The sequence below is a fragment of the Planococcus citri genome, chromosome 2, assembly GCF_950023065.1.
Source record: "Planococcus citri chromosome 2, ihPlaCitr1.1, whole genome shotgun sequence".
NCBI lineage: Eukaryota > Metazoa > Arthropoda > Insecta > Hemiptera > Pseudococcidae > Planococcus > Planococcus citri.
The window spans coordinates 110,269-118,047 of record NC_088678.1 but is presented as its reverse complement, the minus strand read 5'-3'; the positions used below and the strand labels follow the sequence as shown (position 1 = coordinate 118,047).

Sequence of the window (7,779 nt, the reverse complement as noted above, 5' to 3'; positions counted from 1 at the left end):
GGGTAATGAGTTAGATGCTTTGGTAGTTGAAACCGAAATGGTCCTCGAACACATGCGTAGGTGGTTAAATAATAACCAACTCGAGCTAAGTTTAGACAAATGTACATATACCTTATTTACTTCACACTATAGGTGGTATCATTTTCCTGAAATTTATCTCAACGGTGCTTATCTCCAACACGTTCATAGCTTCAAGTGGCTAGGAGTTATTATAAATAGGAATCTACTATGGAATGATCATATTCAATATGTTTATGACAAATGCGTAAAGTCAATAAACATGTTGAAAAAGATGTTAGCGAATACATGGGGGCAGTCGAACTGGGCACGTCGTGTCATGTTCAAGGCGATTGTCGATGCAAATTTCAAGTATTGTTCGTCAGTTTTCGCCCATCGAATTAATATTCCAAAATGCAGTAAGACGCTCATCGACAGATGCCAAAGACTGTATGCTTTAAACATTGCAAGGCTGTACCGAACAGTGTCTCTTGATGCTGCTAGAGTACTAGCCAAAGTAGTACCCCTCCAAATTGAAATCATTATTCGAAATTTTTTCTATTACGCGAAAAAACGCCAACAGATTCCGGCACTATTTTATGATTCTATTCAAAATGCATATAATGTTGATAGAAATGAACTACCTTTAGTTTTTTACACCCGTACAGATAGATTCGTAGATTACTTTTTAGTCATCATCGAAAACGAGTTAGGTATTAGGGAATTTGAGGGACCTAAACGTCAAGCTGTCCGCATGGTAAGGGACTGGTTCATTGACCATGTGTGGCAAACTCAGTGGAACGAAAAAAGAGATGCTTTCAAAAAGATAGGTGATAAAATTAAAACTATACCCGGTCACTATACTTTTTCCCTTATTCCCTATATCCGACCCTGGTTGGAGTCTCCACTTGAGCTTAATTACCATACAGCACAAATATTCTCCAATCATGGTAATTTCAACCATTACTTGTTTCACAAATTACATAAGGTTAAGTCTCCTCTTTGTCGTTGCACAAGAGGTGACCAAATTCCAGAAGCAGAGCAGACTAACCTTCATGTACTTTTCGATTGTATCTACACCGAACCAGTTAGAAATCGATATATTGACGAACTCACCGTTGAAGACCCCATAAATCCCGAATTGAGTGTGCTAACTCCACATTTCTTTAGCTTTGCTAACGAAGTGATGGAGACTGTGTATTGCTTGCAATACTTTCCCTGATATGACGTTACTATTATATTTTATTTAGTTTTATTATTATTTCTTTTCGTTACTTACGATTGCTTATTAGTTGATTACTTTCAAGGTTAATATTATTTTACATTATTTTATGATTTTATTATGAATTATTATTTTCCTTTATGATTATTATTTTCAATTTTTTCCCTAACTCCCAGTATGGCTGTAACCTGGGTTTACGATACGATGATCTGCAGCGCAGTATATTGTTTGTGTGTTTTTTCTTTTCGCTTTTAATTTTGTTTTGCTTTGTGTTTTCAGAATCGAACTTCTCATCCCTGAATTTTTATAAACTTTGGTGAACCTTGAAAATTATTAATTTTTGAAATTACTGAAATTTTTGAATTATGTGTTATTTGAAAATTGTTCCAAATTAAACAAGTTCCAAATTAAACCAATAAACCAAGAAACTCCAGTGGAAAAACCGGTACGCATTAAACCGGAAGGTGGTGGCGTACTGAAATTGAAACCAAATAAATAAATAAATATACGAAATCCTCGGCACCTCCTCCCCGGGCCGTAGGATCCCTTGCGTGAGTTTTCCCTGGCATTGTGCCGATTGGTTTTCAGGTCTTTGGCGGGGTCAGGATCTGGGACTTTTGGCTCGGTCGGTGAGAAGTGAGCGTGAGGTGGTTCGCGGTGCGGCGTGAGGTTGGTGTGAAGGAGAAATGAGAAGTTCGAAGTGTATGTGTGAGGAAAAAAAAAAAAAAAAAAAAAAAAAAAAAAAAAAAAAAAAAAAAAAAAAAAAAAGGTTAGGTTAGGTTAGGTTAGGTTAGGTTAGGTTAGGTTAGGTTCAGTTCCGTTCGCGCCACCGTCGAGGTCGCATCTCTTTATACACGCTCCTCATAGTTTCGTTTATAATTATTTAAATTCGAATTATTTTGCGTTAAATTGTGTTTTATTCGCTTCCTTACGTTGAAACAAATCCAACGATACCAAATTCGTTATATTTGTCTTATAATTTCGTTCAAAACACGCGATTTCGATAACATGTGACATTTCCACACCATGGCGTTCGCCATGCATCCGTTGTGTTATTCGGATAATTAATCGGACAATCTACACGATCGATTTATATGGTCATTCGATTAATATTCTCTAGATGCATTCAACAAAAAACTCCAATAAATCAAATGGATCAAAATCCACTGCAGTGCCGATATCACCCAGCAACGTGTTAGATAACGTGGTTAAAAACACGCACCTTCGAATTTCACACTTGTTAGCCAATAAAAGTAAACTCAAATTAACAAACGCCGTCTGTAAGTCACTTAATACTATTAAAGAGCTAAAACTCGAAATCGAAAATCTCCCATTCGAATGGGATTTCACACAGCTTCCATCAGAAAACCAACAAGATTACAAATCTAGACGCACTTGCGAAGGTATTCGATTAAAAGCATTCGTCGATAAATGCAAAGATAATCCAGTTTATTTGGAAGACGTTCGACAAGGTAAAATTACGTTCGATCAATCGTTGTATTCGGAAGACCAACGAAAATCCTCCTCCAACGATTCAGACTCGTCAATAAACTCCACAGTCATGAGTACAGAAAGTAACCCTGAAAATGAAGTAGCTACTAATCTCAAAAAGCAAATTCTTCAATCAGACGAATTAAAATCACTTCAACAAGACATTCGTAACGAATTATCACAAGCTTTTCAGCCGCAATCTCCGTCGAAGATGTTAGAAGATGCTAACAAGCAGCTTGCCAATAGCTTGCAAATGAATTCCGAACTCGTTGACAAAATCGATCAGCTCACAAACGTTCTCAAATCCGCCAACGAAGAAATTTCCATTCTCAAACAATCGACAGTTAGTACTCACAATTATAATACTCTTCACGATGAACTAAAAGCTACTCAGCTCGCTCTTTCTCAAAAAGATACTGTACTTCGCTCATTATCCGACGAACTTAAAGCTGTTCAACAAGGTATCGAAGAAAAAGACGAATTAATTAAAATCCTCAAATCTACTCAAACTCCACTCATCGATCCGTCATCATTTAACCTAATAATCGATAAACTCACATCCGTAATCGTGAAAACAATCGACAAAGCTATCGACAAACGTTTACCAGACTGCGTCGCTGATGCAGCCCGAGCAGCATTCGAATATCAAGAACTCGCTCGACTAGAAGAAGAAGAAGAGGCACTCTCCGAAAATCCTCATCATCATACTAATCGTGTTAATTCGATGCCCAATGGGTTAGATAAATTTCAATCTCAACAACACAACGCTCGATATCCGAGTAAAGATCGTCCGTCTACAAACCAATATACTCGGCAATATTCACGTAATACCAATTCAAATAAATCTACGTTCGCTGCGCTCGTTATACCCAACGATAATATTGAAATCTCCGAAAACGACAAGAGAACGTTCGTTTCTCAAACGCTAAATAATCATACCGAAGCGAAACAGTTTAACATCACCGGAACGATTCCTTTCCCATCCGGAGCAATGCTGGTTAAATTCAGTAAAGAAAACGATCTTCAACAGTTCTCAAACGTTATCTCGAGTATCGCCGAGCTGAAAATTAAACCCAAAAACGATGTAGATACCCAGTTTAGAATACATTCAGTTCCAAACGATGTCACCTCTTCTCAACTTTCGACCGATATACAACTACAGATGAATTTTACACCTCTCTCGATAAAATTTATCAAATACCGAAACGCAGACGCTAACGGCCAAATGGCAATTGTCAGTTGCACTAAACAACAGCTCCGTACAGCTCGAAGATTTAAATCACTCAACATTAAATATGATCATTACGACATCGATACGCGATTGAGAGTTCCCAGATGCGAAAATTGCCAGCTCCTCGGGCATGTTATTAAACACTGCCATAACGCTCCTTCATCTAAAGAAGAAATTAGATCTCTCAAATACTGTGCAGATTGTTCCTCGTTCAACAATACACTACGAACTGCTAAACTACCTTTGAATCGTCTCCGTTCTACACGACATCTCACCGGCGATAACCAGTGTCCAACATACCGTTATTACTTCAACAAACTATCTAATGATTTATATTCGACATAAGTAAGCTCGTATAATTTACCTTATTTACTGTTCTATAATCAACGATTGAGATTTGGGTCTTCGGATCACGTACGTAAGCCCAATCTAATCGCTTTTCACGGTAAAAATACTCGTTAATCTAACGATTCGTAATTTATATCCTAAAACTGTTACCCTTTTACCACATTTGTCAAATCATAATATGAGCACCTCCCAGACGATAGAAATTCACCCAACTCGTTCGATAGCCAAGTATTTCAAATAAGTAAGAAAGCGTTCGTCTAAGCATTCGCAATCCACTTTCAATTATTCATCGTTTGGGTAAACAATTTGATTTCAAACGTTCGTCCCAATTCATACTAATCATTTGCGAAATAAGCAAACAACGATAGACTTCGTATATTTAGTCCCTACAAATAAATAAAACTAGACATCGTTTAAACATTAGAATATCCCATGTTAAATCGATCTTATTACTCACCATTCGACTCAGTAGCTAATTTTTCAAATCGTGATTATTAAATTACCGTATTCTTTCGGCTTCAAATTACTTATTACTCCTCAATCGATGATAATCGTGTTTAAATGCCACTAAATTATCCACCATCAACCTAAAACGATTAAATAACATTAGACATCGTTTATTTAGTCCCTACACCGAAATTATCGATCAGATCAACGATCATTCTAAATAACGTTACGTTCGCGATATCACTATAATCACTAGCAAATGGTTTCTAAAGCTCATTCTAAATTACTCAAATTTACCTAGCTCGCGATCTCTAACCTGGAATAACCACCAAGATTTAATTAGATTGATTCGATTAAAGATATAATTGTAATCAACGATCAGCTCAAAATCATCTTCACATAAATTCCATTTACTTACTAAATCGTTCGATTCTACGTCCTGATTTGCCATTAATAAAATCATCCGATGCGATGCGCTCGTATGCTTATAGAAGAGCAAGACTTTGTTTATTTAATCCTTACACCAACATTACTACAAATTCGTTCGTTAACTTTCGTGATTTGCTAATTAAATTAAAATCGTCCATTGTGATGAGCTCGTACGTTAATAGCTTCTTCGAAGTTTCAAATTTCGCGATCATCATCTATCCTTATTCGTTTACCTGAAACTAAATCACAATGCGATCAATTAATTTATTCAATTCGTTCGATTAACTAAATGAGGCATAATTACTTCCATTCAACTATAACCATCGGTTGTAATTTCGAAGATTACAACGAATTATACGATCACACTATTCGATTACGATTAAATTACTTGTTCTTGTTAAGATTAATTAATATTCGTTTATTAGTTTACTCACGATAAAGTTTCATCTTGATTCGCATTTAACTTCCTGATAAGCTTTCGAAAACATCCATAATCATATCATTCGACGTTCGATTCATCCATTCGTACACCCTAAACAAAATTACAGCTGATTAATTAACAAGTCAATTGTTTTGATAACTACCGAGACATATTACTATTACTTCGATCCCATTCCTCAGTAGTATTTTGAAGATTAACCACAAACTACTCGAAGCCTATTAAATTATTCACGATTAGCTCAATTCGATTGAATTCAAATTAATCAAACAAATTAATCAAACCAACTTACCTAATAATAATTACAGTCGATTTTCCAGCCAACAACAACGTTGAATGTTATTTAGTCGTTTCCCATTAGTTTCTAATATCAATCTAATTCACGAGTTGAATATCTGAAACAATATTTCACAAAGCATCAATTCTTGTAAATTTAAGTACATCGAATTCTAAATTAACACCACTTACCGATCTTAAAAGTCGCGATTTCCTGATTAACTTTCATACCCAATCCCAGTTTAGATGATCAACATTACGTATCGGCATAAGTTCTAGATGAAAATCTCCGAATACGGCAGTCCGAATTTCCATTAAGCACCGCTTTCTCTTCGAAATTACTCCTCTTTATGATCTACTACGAAGTTAACAAGCAATTAAAACCTTGCAAAATTTAACCATAATTATACGAATACATATTCGATTCTCTAATGGTCACATGACCCCCCCCTTAGGTAAATTTAAAACTCTCCGTTTTTATACGTTTCTATTAATTTTATAAATATTTCCTCTGTTATGAAATTATATCGCTCATTAATCTGTTTACTAAATTATCACCAAAAGCCTATTAGCTAAATAGAACCTACCTGGTTCGAAAACTTAATTTTTCAGTTCACATCGAATCCGCTATTATTATTTACCCACTAGTCAAATTGTAATATAGTTCGTTTTATCGAACGCTATATTTACTTACCAATTCACGTTTAAAATCCTCTAAATTGGTTTCGACATACTAAATTAATCGTTCGTAACGTTCGTTTCGTCTCTATTTACTCACCAAATTAGTTCTAAATTATTCAAATTAGCATTATCCTTCTCAGTTAATAAATTAATCGTTCGTTTCTACTCCACCCAACTAAATTCACAACTTATTCATTTTTACCCTCGATTCGATAAGACTTTTCAAACAGTATCAATTTGTTTAAAATCGTTCGTTTCACACGTTTAGTTATCACGTACTATCGTTTATTCGCAGTCAAATTGATTAATTAAGTTTCACTTACCCTCGGATTCATCGAAAAATAACTAAATTATTAAATCCGGCGTTCATCCGATGATAAATAAAACGATAATACTTTCGGTATAATAATCGAATTCATGAATTCGTCATTCGCGATCCCTTACCTTCAAATAATTTACATAATCGTATATTTCACACTCGCTGGTCAATAAAACAGATAAATATATACACAAAGCAGTCGCCGAATTCGAACTGCCATCCAATTCAGGAACACAACGCTAAAATCAGCCAATTATTCGTTCCTCCGAAGATCCAAATTTCACGATCATCATCTATTCTTATTCGTTACCTGAAACTAAATCAACGTGATCAATTAATTCATACAAATCAGTCCGCTTAACTAAATGAGACATAATTACTACCATTCGATTATGCCCATTGGTTTAATTTCCAAGATTATGATGAACTATTCGATTACACCATTCGTTTGCGATTAAATCCCTCGATCTTCGTTGAGATTAATTAATTCTATTGTTTATTAGATCATTTACGATAAGTTTACGAACTAACAACTTGATTAATTTACCTGTAAATGTACTCGCTCCGATGCTATCACGAATTCGATTCCCATTTAGCCAATAGTCCTTAAACGTTCACATTCGAAAACGCTACCAAATTCGTTCAAATTCCATTAAATTGTCCCAAAGATAACTCGAAATCCGTTCGAACGATCGCGATCTTCTACCTAAAACAAATTTCACAAAGCATCAGTTCTTCTAATTTAAACTCATCGAATTCTAAATTATTACCACTTACCGATCTTAAACGCGGACTTCATGAGTAACTTTCAAATCCAATCTCAATTTAGACGATCAACATTACGAATACGCATAGTTTCCAGATGAAACCTCCGAAAACGGTAGTTTGAATTCCTATTA

At 35.3% G+C, this 7,779-nt stretch overlaps 1 long non-coding RNA gene across 6 annotated transcripts; it reads right to left on the bottom strand.

Annotated features, from left to right (window-relative positions):
• Positions 1-4,649: 4,649 nt before the first annotated feature.
• LOC135833794 (uncharacterized) lies at positions 4,650-6,528 on the bottom strand. Of its 6 annotated transcripts, XR_010556559.1 has the most exons (4): positions 5,600-6,521; positions 5,155-5,404; positions 5,034-5,052; positions 4,650-4,876 (listed from the first exon to the last, which is right to left on the bottom strand). It is a non-coding gene; the product is annotated as an uncharacterized LOC135833794 (long non-coding RNA). The 6 variants fall into 6 exon arrangements; XR_010556556.1 differs by having other exon boundaries at positions 4,650-5,404; positions 5,600-5,999; positions 6,073-6,528; XR_010556555.1 differs by having other exon boundaries at positions 4,650-5,404; positions 5,600-5,822; positions 5,897-6,527.
• Between the last annotated feature and the right edge of the window lie 1,251 nt (positions 6,529-7,779).